General features: G+C 40.4%; 2 protein-coding genes across 5 annotated transcripts in view; one reads left to right on the plus strand and one right to left on the minus strand.

The window, feature by feature from the left end:
- LOC139455331 (uncharacterized) overlaps nt 1–17,962 on the minus strand; it is a 52,808-nt gene that overhangs the window by 21,223 nt on the left and 13,623 nt on the right. The window contains exon 1 of one of the 4 annotated variants that reach the window (XM_071236883.1): nt 16,480–16,557. The exons of 2 other annotated variants lie outside the window; for them this stretch is intronic. The gene's annotated coding sequence lies outside the window, so the exon portion shown is untranslated. Of the gene's footprint in view, nt 1–8,708; nt 8,784–16,479; nt 16,558–17,962 lie in introns of those variants that run through there. One more of the 4 variants, XM_071236882.1, reaches the window with a different exon arrangement.
- Nucleotides 1–17,962, plus strand: part of LOC139456060 (uncharacterized) — a 56,062-nt gene that overhangs the window by 2,549 nt on the left and 35,551 nt on the right. The gene's annotated exons all lie outside the window — the stretch shown is intronic.

Raw genomic sequence — 17,962 nt, forward strand, 5'->3', positions numbered from 1 at the left:
TCGTCGCTTCTATTCACTCGATGCAATAACTCCGGTTTAAAACCTTCGCCTTGGCACAGACCACACATCTAACATCGCTCAATCACTGTCGCTATTGTACACACGACGTCCGACAGGCCGCCCCTGACACCGACTTCAAACGTGTCGGGGTCTGTGTGTTGGTGTGGATTTCAGTCTGGTCTGATAGGAACATCACACGGTTCTACAAACAGGGTGACAATACGGGGTTCAGCGATGCTTACGAACCGTTGGTCAGCTTCAAAATATCCAACATGAGTTTTATGATTCTTTATGATCCATTAACCGCTTGGAACATAAAAGGCATTGTTCGTGGGCTTATAGGGACATAAACACTTTATGATTTGATAAGTGTTTGTTTGTTTAGATGAACTGTACATGTAAACACACTGGAAAGAGAGTCACCTGGTACAAATAATGACTCTAACGATAAGCACCAGAAATATTTCGATAAACCGATTACATGACCTCCTGACGAAATTTACCAGAATTCAACCTATTGTCTCATAAAATCCATGTATTCAACTAGGGCGCCACAATTAGCTGTGCAGAGTTGCGTCCCTTACTCAAGCTAGATACCCATACTCGTTGGTTCGAATCCCATATTCGCACTGATTATATTTTGAAATGGTCCGACCCACACTCGTGATATTTACCAAAATAATAAATGTGACTTTCACTTAACATCATGTTGACAGACAGGGATTTTTCTGAAATACTGTTCAAGGCATCACCCAAAGAAACTGGCAAATGAATTCATTTATTATCACATTATTATTAGGAATTGATCACTTAAAGACCGACATTTCGCAATATGAGACTTCGTGATAAACATACATAAACAACATGCTGGTTGTTTCCACGTAGAAATCATACTAAAGGTTTCATTTTAATATCAACAAGCGCCTATCATATATTCCCCAACTAGACCAGGGCCCCGTTCCATAAAGCGATCTTAGTGCTAGGTTGATCATAGGCCTATGACAAAGAATGGGAGTTACGACCAACTTAACACTAAGATCGCTTTGTGTTCCTGGCTTTGACATAGGGTTCATGAAGGCTGTATCGTCCTACTTCGTGTCAAAGTTTGTTTGCTTGTTTGTTTGTTGTTCAACGCCGCACTCACCAATATTCCAGCTATATGACGGCGGTCTGTAAATAATCGATTCTGTACTAAACAATCCAGTGATTGACATCATGAACATCGATCTATGCAATTGGGATCAATGACATGCTTCAACCAAGTCAGCGGGCATGACCACGCGATCTCGTTAGTCGCCTCTTACGACAAGCATAGTCGCCTTTTACGGCAAGCATGGGTTCCTGAAGACCTATTCTATCCGGATCTTCACGGGTCTCGTGTCAAAGGCTTGTATCTGTTGGATTATAGAAGTAGCAACAATGACAACCTCCCCTACTGTGAGTGTCGCTGTGGTTAGCAATCCTCCAACAATACGGACTGATCTATCGCCAACGGCTGATTAAACCTGCTGTACAGTTTCTCAGTGATCTCCTACAGGAATGAAGGCACAGAAACCTTTAATTACCGATCATCTCAAACAGAAAAGGCTTTCGCGTTTTGCACGAACAATCAAATCGGAATAACAACCATTTAAACTCCGTCGTTAACCGTCTTAGGTTGTGTTCATCTGAGGACATATTTTAATCTTTACAGGGCCCATTCACGTGGAATGATTGGTATAGTCTATGTTTTCGTATTCAGTGAACATTAAACGATTATTGGAAGCACCTAGCAAACATTCCTTGCTTACTGATAAATACCTGTTAACTGAAGCGCACGAATGGATTCAGCTCTGTGATGTGGTTTTGGAATTTGTAAGTGCAACATGTAAACACAAACAAATAACCTTAGGCAACCAACAAACAAAATAACAAATAGAGTATCTTTTCAATTCCATATTTTTGGTGATCTAGTATTGCAAAATGTGTTTTTTAATATTGATGCAGACTCTACGGATGGATAAAGAAAATAAGTTATTAGACAATATTCTATTTCACCATAGTGATTTCTTTTACTTTTTTGTCCTCCGTGCTATTTTTTTTGCAAATAAGTTCTACAATCTTTGATAACAAGTCAATCATGGATATTTATTTATTTATTTATTTATTCATTTATTTATTTATTATGACAGTCAAAATAATATATATTTATTATTTATTTATCATATACTTAATATGTATGTCAGTCAAAATTGTCTGACACATATTATAGTCAGTACAGAGGTGTCATACATCTGCAAACATTCGGAGTTATCAGAGAACACTTAGTGTCAGCACATCTTGGACGCTGGATGTTTTCGTACAACGTTGTAGTGTTGTTTTACGCCGCAGTCAGCAGTCCAGCTTCATAATGCCGGCCAATGTAACTGGACCAGATAAACCAGTGGATGACATCATGAGCAACGACCCACGCCGTCGGGGTACGATGACACACAATAAACCAAGTCACCGAGCCTGACCACCCGATCCATTTAAGTCACCTCACGATCAGCAAAAGAGTGCTAGGAACGTATTCTATTCCCTACTCGGATTTGATTTCAGAGAAAACATTCTTGACATCATGAACACCTCACGGTAATATCATAATTTGACCTCTAACAATGATATAAATATAAAGATACCCTCATGAATGATCGATCCGCTTCAGGAACCAGTTTTGTCCGCACACGTCCAACTATCACACGTTAAATCGATTCCTCTTACAACACAAGGGACAATCGCGTTACCTTTCTTATCGTGCCGTGCTGAGTCGCAGCCACGAAGGCTGATGCGGCAATGTTACAATGACCTCCACTATTGTTATGCAGGCCTATTGATGTCCGAGCGTGACAGCTCCATAACGGTCACTCCGACTGGGACAGAGAATGTTGGTCATCTCGATGGTGGTCATTAGGCCAAATAATCGGCTGACATCAACACTTGACCAACTATAACACGAAGCGTGTATTGTGTACACTGACCGTCTCGCCATGATTTGGTAGCCTAGGGTTGTGTTATAGAAACCACCAAGCTGAAGTCTCTTATCAAAGTACAATGTGCTGAAAAGACCATTTATTTAGGTCACTGAGTTCCGGGAGGGTATTTAACTTTGTAACTATGGCAACTGATGCGGGGAATTGTGCCGTAAAGACATTCTCTGCGGGAGTACCCAAAACGATTTGTTCAGGAACATGATCAATCATTTAAAGTCCTAAAAATATATGTATGCCCTTAAATATACAATTTCAATGCCATAGAAGAACCAGTCTCGATTATCCGCCATTATTCCTTAGACGCTAAAGGCAAAATAGCGGTGAAAAATTTATAAATGGATCACTGAAAATCAGTGAGCTGCAAATGACACCCCCTATTTTAGTATAAATAACACAAATATAATCAATTTGATAATTTCCTGTTGAGCTTCATGATTTAGCCATCATTGCCGTAAACTTCACTTTACGGTCTTCGTGGGGAATCGGGGTCAGACATGGTCCCATTCATGTTATTCTTAATAAAATCGTTCATTGGACATGTTGGATGTCGGTGAAAATGAAATATGAATAAATATGAAATTGTTCGGCTCCCCATTCAGAGAAAAAACAATTCTTAGTTTGAATTACCGACATATATCCTGTCAAACACGAAGGCCCTACACAAAATACTGCCACATATCTCTAAGATTGTCTTCAAGTATCTTCGCATTCTTATCACTGAAATGCAAAAGCGAAATACCGCATTTTACAAGCAAGAGCAACGTAATATGTCTTCTAGATCTATGACGGAATTTTTTGAACGTCCATCGTTTGTCTATCCTCTTACATGGTGCCGTATTTGCACAGGTACGTATGTGTGTTTATTCGGCAATGAAATCCCCGAGTACATGACACGTTCATTGTCTATTATTTGTTTAACGCCACGCTCAGTCTTATTCCTGTTATATGACGTCAGTCTGTAAATAAGCGAGTTTGGAGCCTATAATCCCATGACTGACATCATAAGCATCGATCTACTCAATTGGGATACGATGGCATTCTGTATAAGGCAGTATGTCTTCCTCAAACACAAAAAGAACATTACTTTCACCGTGTTGCCAAATGACATTATTTTGCCAGCGTTACTGGCATGTTGAAAAAAAATACATCAGAATCATCCAACACCGCGAGAGTTGCCTGATCCACAAACTATATGTACTATGTATATATGTACAGCATTAAGTATGTATACAAAAAACAAAATGTGAAAACAAAAGATTAACCAGTTTTGATTATCCGCTGAAACAGATTCCATTTGGCGTAAGGGCAAAATACCGTAAACTACGTTTATAACGAACACGCTTATAACGAACTGACGGATATAACGAACTTACTTTTTTTGTCCCGACTATTTGCTGTAGTTATGCTGTATATATGCTTATAACGGACTACGGTTATAACGAACTAAAATTAGTGGTCCCTTTGAGTTCGTTATAACCGTAGTTTACTGTAGCTGTGAACCTTATATGAATGGACCACTGAAAATCAGTGATGACACCAAAAGGTCATCATGCCCTGCCCTTCCGGTAGCACCATTCATACAATTTGCACAAAAAAGTAAGTTTTTATTGCCTGACGCCGGACATCAGAGGCCTGTAAACAAACCAGACAATCAAGTGATCGACGAACCAGAGTGAGTGAGTATGGTTTTACGCCGCTTTTAGCAATATTCCAGCAATGTCACGGCGGGGGACACCAGAAATGGGCTTCACACATTATACCCATGTCGGGAATCGAACCCAGGTCTTCGGCGTGACGAGCTAACGCTTTAACCACAAGGCTACATCCCCCCCCCCCCCCCCCCCCCCCCCCCCCCTTTGACGAACCAGAAAATCTAGTGACACGATAATGCATTTACTGATTTTGTTGAAACAAATAAAAACGATATGTTATTTTTTAATTACGTCTGCTGTCTACAAGTGCAGAGTAAAGAAAAACGTTAAAAAATATGTTCGTTTTGCGACACAGTACGGGGCGGTTTTAATGTCTCGGCTAAGAACTGTTTTAAGGTAATCACTGGCTAAGAAATGTTGCGAAGACTGAAATGTCCACACTTAATATACTCATTAAAGATATTTTTAATATAACCCAACATCGTTTTAGTTTAAGTTGTATAATTTACCTGGATTTGCACCTGTGTCACCAGCGTCCAGTCTAAACGTACCTGTCAGAGAGGCTATCGTGAAATGTGAATTAATTAACCTTTATCAGAGATCCAAGTCCTGCTTTTAGCATAAGCTGGAAGTGGAAGTGTTGGATTGTGTGCGGTCAGTACCGGGGACAGGCCTGTAGAGACAGGGTTCATTGTTGTATCTAGGTGATACAGGTATTTCTGATATTCCAGTCTCGATTGAGTGTGTTTTGACACTCAAACATCCTAACATTACACATAGAAATACTTTATTTCAACCTGTTTTGAACTGGGTTCATTTAAGGTGAGGTGAAATGGGGTTTAACGTCGCGTCCAAGATTATTGCACTTATATAGCGACGTGTATGTGTGTGTGTGTGGCTGCTGCCGATTTATAGTGCTAGCACACAGAGATACCATGCCGCAGTTTAACATGAATACCCCACTCAGACACAGTATACTGACTCCGAGCAGAACAGTCCTTGTTTTAGCCCCTTAATGCCGAACGCCAGACAGGGTAACAACAAGTACCATCTTTTAACGTCTTTTGGTATGACGCGGCTGGAGATCGAACCCCGGACCTTCCACTATCCGGGTGGACGCTCTACCATTAGACCACGGAGGCGGTCCTGAGTTCATTTTAAAAAAAAAAAATTAAAACACAAAAGTGTTTCAATAAACATATGAAAGTCCGATGTACGATTCGTCTTTTTCAGAAACACACGTTTATGAATCACTATCCAATGGTGATGACACCAGGTGTTCGCAATAAGGAAGGGGTGGACGGATGACTGTGGTCTAAAATGTCCCAATTAGACCTTCAGAGTTTCGTCAAAACGTCAAATCCAAATAATAGAGCAAATTAGAGTTAAAAATTATATTAATGGGTCACTGAAAATCTCGGCGCTCAATTGCTGCTCTTTGCTTTGCATGGGTGAAAATAAACTAAAGACTGACAGTCATATATGATATCAGAAAGGTGTAATGAGATAGGTTCAAACATTTAACCATCAATTATGTTAAACAGAAATACAGACGGGGAAGTCCTAGAAATTATGTTGATAATAAGTACACCATTTAGCCATGGAAACGAATAACACGTGCCAGGCCCGTATACACGTATAGTGAGTGAGTGAGTGAGTTGGGTTTAACGCCGCTTTTAACAGTATTACAGTTATATCACGGCGTGTTAGCTTAATGTGGGAGGAAAGCCCGAAGTGATGCAGGTCTTAGACGTTTACTACTTCGGTGAAACCCACGAGCACGGGTATGGTACTGACAACCCTAGAAACATAATCGGGGCGAACCGGGATTCGAACCAACAATGATAGGTTTCTGGCTTGGCTAAGGAACGCAACTCTGCACAGTGAATTGCGGCGCCTAAGACGATTGGGCCACCCGTGCCCCCTATACACGTATGGACAACTAGATGTGACTTGTAATCGGCACTTATTCTATACTATTATTGACTACATAGTCATACTTTAGTATTCATCATGTTACAGGTGAACGGTTACGCGTCATTCTGGGGTTTTATATTGTGAACATCGCGTGGTGGTTTCATTTCTAGACAAGGAGCAAGTGGGTGCATGCGCTTGGCATGTTTGTTCATTTGAACTGGTTGACTTGATGATGACAGATTAATAGGCTAGATTACAGGGGCTATACGCAAATGGTCAAATAATAGTATCGGGTGAATGATTAGGATTGCGTGTCATTGCATAACGTGTTAATATACAATACAGCATGGGAGTTTATGTAAAGAACGCTGGTTAGTACCGCCGGCCTGCATTAGAAACATTCATAGATACATACATAGACCTGTAACATACTCATCATTCGGGTGATAAAGTCATACTAACATTGTAAGAAACAATAATCTCTTCATGTGTGTATGTACATCTATATATAGAGAGGGAGAGCTAGAGAGAGAGAGGGGAGAGAGAAAGAGAGAGAGAAAGAGAGGGGAGAGAGAAAGAGAGAGAGAAAGAGAGAGGAGAGAGAAAGAGAGAGAGAAAGAGAGAAAGAGGGTGAGAGAAAGAGAGTGAGAGTGGGAGAGTGAGGTAGAGGGGAGATAGAAAGAGAGGGAGATAAAGAGAGAGAGAGAAAGAGGGTGAGAGAAAGAGAGTGAGAGAAAGAGAAAGAGAGAGTGGGAGAGAGAGAGAGACAGAGAGAGAGAGAGAGAGAGAGAAAGAGAGAGTGGGAGAGAGAGAGAGCGAATGTTGTATGCTTGGTTTGCGAGTATGAGTGATGTATTCGAGTTTTGATAATTTGTAAACAATTTTGTATTGGAAAAACGCGACTAGAGTACATTAGACACCGATGGAAGATTCTTGCTTTTGGTAAGAAGAGGGAGTGATCCTTGCCTTTTGGCATGAAGCGGTTGCATTAATATAAGTCTAAGTTTCTACACTTTGCAATATGCAATGTCAAGCCTTATGCAGGTAACATCTTTGACATGGGAAGGTTGAAGGTCACAGATGAGGTCACAGATGAGGTCAGTGAGTCGACAAGCATCATTGACCATTCTTCTAATAAGAGCGAAACATGCTTGTGTCACATCAGCCGTACACGACATACGTAACTATACATTTACAATATTGTAATATCCGTCAGCCCATGTGTCGTGCAATATTGAGGCCATAAATCAATCTGTTATATAAGCATTAAAAACATTGATTAATTGATTAGAAATCGACCAGCTGGTGTAGTGATTTCAAGGACGAAGTCATGCGTGTCTTATTAACTGTTTTCATTATGTGGTCAATCAATATATATGACATTTGACACTGCTGACAAAATGGTGTTGGGAATAGGTCAGACAAGTATTGTCAACATAGGCTTCGTAGAGAATGGAATCAAATAAACTGCAATAAAAATAGGTGTGTGTGAGAGAGAGAGAGAGAGAGAGAGAGAGAGAGAGAGAGAGAGAGAGAGAGAGACAGAAAGACAGACAGACAGACAGACAGAGACAGACAGACAGAGACAGAGAGACATTGCAGATGAAATTGCGTATCACACATTCGGGAATGACCGTGTTATAGTTACCTATCACTTATCTACAGTATGTACGACTGACCATTGTTAATCTGTATTTATATTTCGATATTTATATGAACCAAAAGATCAGGTTTCTTACAGCAACTTATTGAAAGTGTTTTGATATACCGACAATAAAATGCATGTGCCTAAACGCCGCTTTGGAATCTCAGTTATATAACACGTTGTTGATAATAAACAAGACATGAATTAATACCTATCACCCATGACAGTTTCAAACATGACATCTATTATTTTAATAAGAGACAACTACGAGGAACCCAGCGGGACTTTTATAGCTGAGTATAACTCAAGGTGAAATAGTACACGGGTGACAGACACCTTTCACACATGATTACACACAAGATACCTGTGTGCCACAAACTCAGGCGTAACAATTGAACATTGGTAGAGGCAGGTGAGTATTCGCCCCAGGTACCCCAGCATAACCTGCCTTATTTCACAGGTAATATTACAGAAGAGGCCTACCTGTTAAGCACGGTGTCCACACAGGTGAGATAGGTACAGATATAAGTATATATGTGCCCGGCCGTCTCACATGCCCTTCCTCTGAGAAGAACTCTAAGCAAGCCACGTGACACCCGCCACACGCATGAGAGCACACAAAATGGTTTTAATATTTGCTCCACGCATAACTAGCTTGTTTAGCTTCCCACGAGGCGAGCTTGTGGTTTTCAATACTAGGACATAATACTGCTTCATATTTACCTCAAGGAAACGATGGCCGCTAATCATTGTCCAATGTCTTATTCATACTGGATATGATTGAACGATTGACACTATAAAACATATGAGTGTATAGACAAAATGGCCTTTGGCGCATATTATGTTTTTGAACATAGGTATTATAATATTTTCCATTCTAAAGTGAATTTATTGGCATAAATTCACCAATACCTATGCATACAAAGATTTAAAGTGGTTTGAATTTTAATGATACAGATCAGAATATGGAGTGAGTGAGTGAGGATGGTTTTACGCCGCTTTTAGCAATATTCCAGCAATATCACGGCGGGGGACACCAGAAATGGGCTTCACACATTGTACCCATGTCGGGAATCGAACCCGGGTCTTCGGCGTGACGGGCGAACGCTTTAACCACGAGGCTACCCGACCGCCCCTCAGAATATGGATGCTGGCAGGATTAGAATGTGATACACGGAGTGATACAATTTTGTTATTATCACACAACAGTAGTATCAGCAACCGCATGAATGTATATCTTAAAAAATATTTTGTTTTCGAGTCATGAAGTATCACGTGGCAGAAAATAAAGAAAATTCACGAAACGACCCTTGACAAACCTGCAATTTAGAAGTTGTATGGAAACTTATCCCTTAGCAATTATCTAAAATAACGAGCCAGGTAAACTCTTCAGAAAGTATGTCTTTGATTCTGCCACCAAACGCAAGTTACAGAACGTGTCATTGAGTGTAAGGCATAGATAGACCATTGTTGGCGTAAGGAGCTCTGGAACTATTACCTCTGGCACGCTGTCAACTTTTGTAGGTAATGTACTCTGTTAGCACTGTGTGGAGCTGAGGGACTATTAGAGAATTACCTACACGACATTGGCACTGTGTCAAATTAAAGTAGGAAATGTACTCAATTAATACTGTGTGGAGCTCTAACTAGTATCTGGCACCGAAACAAGTACACAGTCAACAGTGTCAGGTAACACTGGCTACCCTCGCATACCTACTCAAATCTCACCGGTTGTAATGGCTCAAATATTTACCCATTCTTCTCAGTGTTTGTTTTATCGTAGAATAAACACAAGTAGAGTTTTACACGTAAACGTCCATATCCCACAGCGTCTCCATTAGACGTTTAATATATGGGAGATATGTATTGTTATATAATAGCAGGCAAATATCTCACTGAGCTGAGAGGGGCCATTACGCTGTGGGTACACACTGCTAATAGCTGGATGATCTGTATAAATATTAGAGAAATAGGATTTTCTGTCGATTGTACCCCTGCAGTGCATGAAGCTATATCAATTTTATGACATGATTTATTCTTTAGCGTCATTAAGCATGTTTGTTGTTTAACGCCACACCAAGCAATATTCCAGCTATATGACGGCGGTCTATAAATAATCCAGTCTGGACCAGACAATCCAGTCCTTGCAATCATGAGCATCGATCCACGCAATTAGGATACGATGACATGCGTCAACCGAGTCAGCGAGCCTGACCACCGATCCCTTTAGTCGCCTGTTACGACAAGCATAGTCGCCTTGCACGGCAAGCATGGGTTGTTGAAAACCTATTCTACCCCGGATCTTCCTGGGTCTTTAAAGCGTATTGACTTCGTGTTGCTGCTGACTTGAGTACGACTTACTATGTCTGTGTATATATCCAACCGGTGTGTCTTGAACATTCCTATATTTAATACATAGTACAAGATATATATATAGCATGTAAGCCTGTCCTGGGGCGATGTGGAGAAGCCTCATTGACAGCATGTTAAAAGACAGCAATACCTATCTTGGTGACAAGGATGCTAGATCTCTTTCACATTAAGCCTGGTGGACACATCTGATATTGACATGGTAAAGACAGCCATACCTATCAAACTGATGACGATGTGAGATCTCTTTCACATTAAGTCTGGTTCATATATCTGATATGGACATGTTAAAGACTGCAATACACATCAGACTGATAACAATATGTGATCTGCTTCACATTAAGCCTGGTGCATATATCTGATATGGACATGGTAAATATATCAAAACCGACCTAACTGATAGTAAAATAAGCACAGTGGAACATTACGCCTGGAGAACAAATCTGGCACGGACAAGGTAAATGTACCCGGACATCTGTAGAAGATACTATGTGAGATCTCATTCACATTAAGCCTCTGGTACAGATCTGACATTGACGTGACAACCACTACCACACCAATCAAACTGATAAAGATGTGAGATCTCTTTTACATTAAGCCTGGTGCACTGATTTGGCATTGGCATGGAAAATACACACATACCTATCTGGCTGATAATGATGTGAGATCTCTTTCACGTTATGTCGGGCGTACAGATTTGGCATTGACATGGAAAATACACACATACCTATCTGGCTGATAATGATGTGTGATCTCTTTCACGTTATGTCGGGCGTACAGATTTGGCATTGACATGGTAATTACACAACTATACCTATCTGGCTGATAATGATGTGAGATCTCATTCACGTTAAGTCTGGTGTACAGATTTGGCATTGCCATGGTAAATACACAACTATACCTATCTGGCTGATAATGATGTGAGATCTCTTTCACGTTAAGTCGGGCGTACAGATTTGGCATTGCCATGGTAAATACACAACTATACCTATCTGGCTGATAATGATGTGAGATCTCTTTCACGTTAAGTCGGGCGTACAGATTTGGCATTGCCATGGTAAATACACAATTATACCTATCTGGCTGATAATGATGTGAGATCTCTTCTCTTTCAGTTTAAGTCTGGTGCACCGGTTTAGCATTGACATGATAAACACAACAATACCTATTTAGCCGATAATGATGTATGATCTCTTTCACGTTAAGTCTGGTGCACCGGTCTAGCATTGACATGGTAAATACACAACTATACCGATCAGTTATAATAATCGCAAGTGTGTGTACCACACGAATATACTACACGTGTTCTTATCAGGGACATATAAATCTCTCACACCCACAGGCAGAACCGCTTGTCAACGAAGTTTTAATGTTCAGGTAGCCTTGAATACTTATTTTCATTTCCGCCAGACGTGAGAACTATCCAGTACATGGCGAATATATGACGTGGTGAAAGCACAGGTGGTGAAACGACGCCAAGATGCTTGTTTCTATGTTACAGATGATGAGGCACAAATTGTTGTTTTCATTCATGCATCTCTAACAATATTTGTTCTCTCATTTGATTTTCATTCAACATGCATAAATCATTTGACAAGCTATAAATACTACTCAAAAGAAGTTAATGAACACACGATTCTATTATGGCATGACGGATTAACTATATAGTAATATAGGAGTGGTATGTATTCACGGAGGAATATATACCCATATTTTAGCTCACGGAACATATCCGAACAAAATATAAATTTACATTTCAAACAACTTTTTAAGAAATTATCTTCGGCTTTATTCGAATCACGTTCATGCAAGTTAACTTGCCATGTTTATATCAGGTGCCTTAAAGGTGGGGTTAGGGGTCTAAGTGAAGGTTCTCAGTGATCCATTCATATCATGTTCATGCAAGTTAAATCGCCATGTTTATATCAGGTGCCTTAAAGGTAGGGTTAGGGGCTAGATTTGAGTGAAATGGCTTCCGATGCGGATTTATACTCTGAACAAGTTATGTGTGCGCTTACTGTCACTGTGTTAGTGTTAAATCTTGTCACACTCCTAAGAATACCCCACACCAGATTCAAAGTAGACTTTTAGTTCTCTACTTCTAAACAATATTATTAAGATGATTTATGGACTAAAATAAAAAAATGCAGCAAAGAGGGTTTGGATGATCCTAGCACAATCAGACTGGTTAGCCTCATCTCATCATCAGCTCAGGGTCCTCGCCCCCTCTACACGCAGCCCAGACAGCGAATGGGACTTCTCCCAGGAAGCGCTGCCTTCTCCCTGTCGAACCTACCCAGGACGGTTAGGAGAATATGAAGACCCTCCAACATTGCAGCCTTTCTGCATTACCCAGATTGTCAGAAAGGCTGTATTCCTGGCAGCAAACCCGGGTACTCTACCAATGTCAGTCAACAGATTGGGAGGTACCAAGCCTAAGGCACCGAGAACAATGGGGAGTCAGACAACATTGTACTTGGAATGCAAGCGTGACATTTCGGAAGCGAGTTCCGCATATTTGCCATGTTTTTAACGATTGTTGTCAATCACATTATTGTCAAAAGGAACAGAAAATTAAATGATATAAATGATTTCATTTGATTTATCAAAAAGGGCAATTTTGTTGGCCTGTATATGTCTGAGGCGGTATTCGGGCGTATTCCAAAGAATTTTATATTTCTCATTTTCCATGACGCCCTGTACATATTCTTGGTTGTACCATGGATGGACCTAAAAAAACACAAACATGGCAACAACGGTAATAAAACGATCGAGCCACTACATCATGTCCTTAAGATAATGTATTTGTGCCAAAGCTGGGCGTCCACTGACAATGTGTCAGGCAGACTCATTATATTCATTGCATAATCTACATTTCATATTTTACATTTTAATGCAAAATCACACATTGACTATTTCGAGGGGAAGTGACTGGTCCTGAGCAGCAAACAGAAAGCCTTCTGTTTCACTTTTCAGGCCAGCCGAACTCGTCCAACCGAGGACTCTGCAGGGTTGCTTATTTACTCAACACACTGCACATATATTCGATGCAGAGGTCGTTAAGATAGCCTCTCCCTGAAAAACTGAGTCTGGGCCGATTTGAAATGGCACTTCGCTTGTTTGACAGCAGTACAGAACTATCGATAAAATCAACATTGACATTGAGATTATGTCCCACATTCTTGGCTTGTTTACGAAAACTGTGGAATGCCTTGTTTTCATCATAACGCTTAACATGCTTCACAAGATGATCATCAGACAAATATATGTGTGCAAAAGTGCCCAATACAATTCTATCACAAAGCACCTCCACGTTAATCAAACCACGCCCTCCCATTATATATGCGATTGGGGGAAGAGCGAGGGTGGTGGGATCTATTGTCTGACATGATTCTTTGTGTGATGGTGTCGGTACCCTGAATTTCTTGTTTCTTCAAATCAACAACACAAAAAGAACACGATAGAGACGGGTATACCATAAATATTTGTGCCTTAAGTAGTAGTAGTAGTAGTAGTAGTAGTAGTAGTAGTAGTAGTAGTAGTAGCAGCAGCAGCAGCAACAGCATAATCATAAAGAGGACTTTTACTTTTATCATCTACTGTATCAGTTTCATTGAGTAAAACATGCATATTACTTTATTCAATTATTTAACTCGCGACGATATAAGCCTTTGATTTCTAAAAGAAACTATTGATGAATATGGATCAATATGAAATATACACTACTTTTTTAATACCTTTGCAACTCGTTACAATGAACTATGATTTTGACTCATATTTTGATTATAAGTTACCTTGTAGTGCCCTGTCCGAAAGGAGTTTTCATACACACATTTTTGTCACAGACTTTGACATATTCACGTATTGAGTCATAACCTGCAGGCAGAATACCACACATTACATTACCATATTGTTTTGACAGGACAAAGCGGGGACTGGGGGTCACTGGGTGCTGAGGGGTTTATGTGGGTTATTGTCGCTGTAGTATTCTAGCCATGTTTTCTGTCTCGAATCTGTCGTGACACGTGTATCGCCTTACCTCCATCAGCCCCCGCATACATCGCCAAAAAGACGTATGTGTCCCACCAAGAGAAAGGGGACCTTTTTGGGTGCTAGGATACCTAAATTGTGCAATGACGTTATAAAGACGTTTGACGTTAACTTACGTCAGTGTAGATCACCATGTGTGATGTCATGTATCTTTGTAATAAATATAAATTAAAGCTTGTAAACTGCATTTTTGTGTTCCGACGATAGTTTTAAAATAATTATAATGAAATATTAAATTGTTTGTTCTTCACCCATAAGGTCCCTCATCTCATGGGTGGTCACATACGTGGATACGTTAAGCTTTTAGCTGGACGAAATGAAATAAGGAATAAGTTTGTAAAAAATATTTAAAAAACATCGATTCAAGGAAAGAAAATAATAATGTAATAATAATAATATTAATATTAAAGAGTTTAATATAGGTCTTACGCCTCATTTAGCAAGTTGCAAACAAGATCACGCGGGGGACACCAGAAATGGGCTTCAAACATGGTACCCATGTGGGGAATCGAACCCGGGTCTTCAAAGTAACGAGTGAACGCTTTAACCACTTGGCCACCCCACTGCCCATTAAGATGAGGTAAGTATTGCCTTCAAAAACAGAATTAATAGTCGAGTATCACGGATAACTACAGCTTACTAGTATTAACTCAAACTATGGTATTGCGACAAGGACCAAAAGGGGGTACTGGTCTTACATCGTCACTTCGCCTATCTCGAACTACGAATAACTCGACAGTCTTCAGGATGTCGAGTCAAAGATATCACTGTATGTTTTTTTGTCATTTACCATTGATGAAAGTAGTTCCCAGCACCTTGATTACACAAATACCGCCATTACTGTCTCAAGGTAATTAATTCCTCTGTCGCAAATTTCGTTCGTTAGTTAGTCTCTCACAAAAATATATTTATGACATGTATTTGTTTATGTTATGTATCTATATCATTTATTAGATGAATAAACATAGTACATAAAGAGTGCACGTTCTTATTTATCGAGTACCATTATGTGGTCACGTGACTTGATCCAAGATGGCTGACAGTCGAAATGCTTATTACGAACTACGGATATAACGAACTAAAAATAGCGGTAGTAAGAGTAAGTATGACGGCGTGGGGAGTGGGGGTTGGTAGAGATCGGAGTTATGCAGGTCTGAGCCTATATCACATTAGTGAAACCAAATATATAAGTGTGGAGCCGACAGACCAAAAACCATCATGGAGGCCAATCTCAGATGTATCTCCCGATCCTGTTCTGACTCACTTCAGGATACACATCTGTATGGAAGGTTGCTGGCGCTTAGATAACTGGGTCACTCGTGGCCCATTATATAATAACACCTCTAAGGACATGTGCACTAAACCATCTATTATGTCAGATGTACGGTGATGTACTTGAGTTGTGATTGTCGTATCACACTAAGACACCTTTGTGCATGTGGGCCTACCAATCGTAACACTACGACAGTCGTAGCTTCCATGCTATACGCTGACAAATACCTTACCCAACGCAAACATCGCATTTGTATGGAATACTGTAAGAGACATTCTCGCGATCTCACATTCTCGTGTTTTTGGCAAAGGTCGAGATCGCGAGAATGCGAGATCGCGAGAACGTTCCTCACAGTATTTCATACCTTTGAGAACGAGGCCCATCTAGGTAGCTCTATACTCCATAATCATGTTCATATTCTAGTCTTCTGTGATATTACTGTTATGCAATATATATATGACATATGACCATTCCAATTAGAACGTAATCTATGAACATAAACATCAGGCCCTTTAGCATGGCCTGTCAGAAAAATGTCCCGATTTACAGAAACGTACTTACATGTACGTGTCCACAAGCCTTGCCGTTGATCACTCGATATTACAATAGTTAGCAAACAGAGGAGTCAGTGTCTAGGCCCGTGGTCGGTCTCGTATGGCTGCCAAACAGGTTTGGAAATAAACTTGTAGGCGAGGAAACTATGCCAGTCCGATAGAGGAGACTGTTTTGGTCAGATATGGTGAAATGTGAGATATTATATTCCAGTCAGACCAGATTGCACGATCACTAACGGCGACCGAAGGAGAGGATATCTACAGCTGGCTTACCTTATAATTTAGAATAGGTGCTTATGGAAAATAAATAGAGGTACAATATTAAGCGTGGCCCCCTTGTGACAGTTAACGAAACTAATGTCAAGCCGTTGTGTTGATGAAGCCCTGACAATGATATATTGTAGGAATTGCTCAGGCAAAATACTCCGAATATTATGTCGTAGTTTAAACCTTATTTTGTCGTGTTACATTCTCATGGAAATATGCATAATGGGGCTTATTATTGTATAAACGTTGCGTCTATGATGAATTAATGTTTGTTATGGATGGTAAATAATATATGCAGAATAAGGTTTGTATTTTTGTGAAAATCCGTTTTAGATAAATATTAATATTAACAATTTGCGAAACATTTGTAAGGAAAATACATTAATTATTTTAAACTTTGATGACTTGTGTATAACGACTGGATGTGATAACGATGTGGATATACAATGCAACTAGTTGACTGTTCCTGAATTATACTGTAAAATTGCTTTAGGTAGATTGGTGTATGGTCAGAGAGTATGGTCAGGGTGTATGGTCAGGGTGTATGGTCAGAGGGTATGGTCAGGGTGTATGGTCAGAGGGTATGGTCAGGGTGTATGGTCAGGGTGTATGGTCAGAGGGTATGGTCAGAGGGTATGGTCAAGGTGTATGGTAAGAGGGTATGGTCAGAGGGTATGGTCAGGGTGTATGGTCAGAGGGTATGGTCAGACAGTATGGTCAGGGGATATGGTAAAAACGTGGATCCTTGGAACTGATCAGATATATCAGAACTCTATAGGCCACTTTGCCTCTAGGAACTCATCAGGGATGTCAGAACTACCTAGGTCACTGGGGGCGGTCGGGTAGCCTAGTGGTTAAAGCGTTCGCTCGGCACGCCGAAGACCCGGGTTCGATTCCCGACATGGGTACAATGTGTGAAGCCCATTTCTGGTGTCCCCAGCCGTGATATTGCTGGAATATTGCTAAAAGCGGCGTAAAACCATACTCACTCACTCACTCACCTGGGTCACTGTGACTCTTGGAACTCATCAGGGATGTCAGAACTACCTAGGCCACTGTGCCACTTGGAACTGATCAGGGATGTCAGAATTACCAAGGACACAGTGCCTCTTGGAACTGATCAGGGATGTCAGAACTACCTAGGTCACTGTGCCACTTGGAACTGATCAGGAATGTCAGAATTACCAAGGACACAGTGCCTCTTGGAACTGATCAGGGATGTC

The sequence above is a fragment of the Haliotis cracherodii genome, unplaced genomic scaffold (genome assembly GCF_022045235.1).
Source record: "Haliotis cracherodii isolate W230 unplaced genomic scaffold, xgHalCrac1.p SCAF_11, whole genome shotgun sequence".
NCBI classification, from domain to species: Eukaryota; Metazoa; Mollusca; class Gastropoda; order Lepetellida; family Haliotidae; genus Haliotis; species Haliotis cracherodii.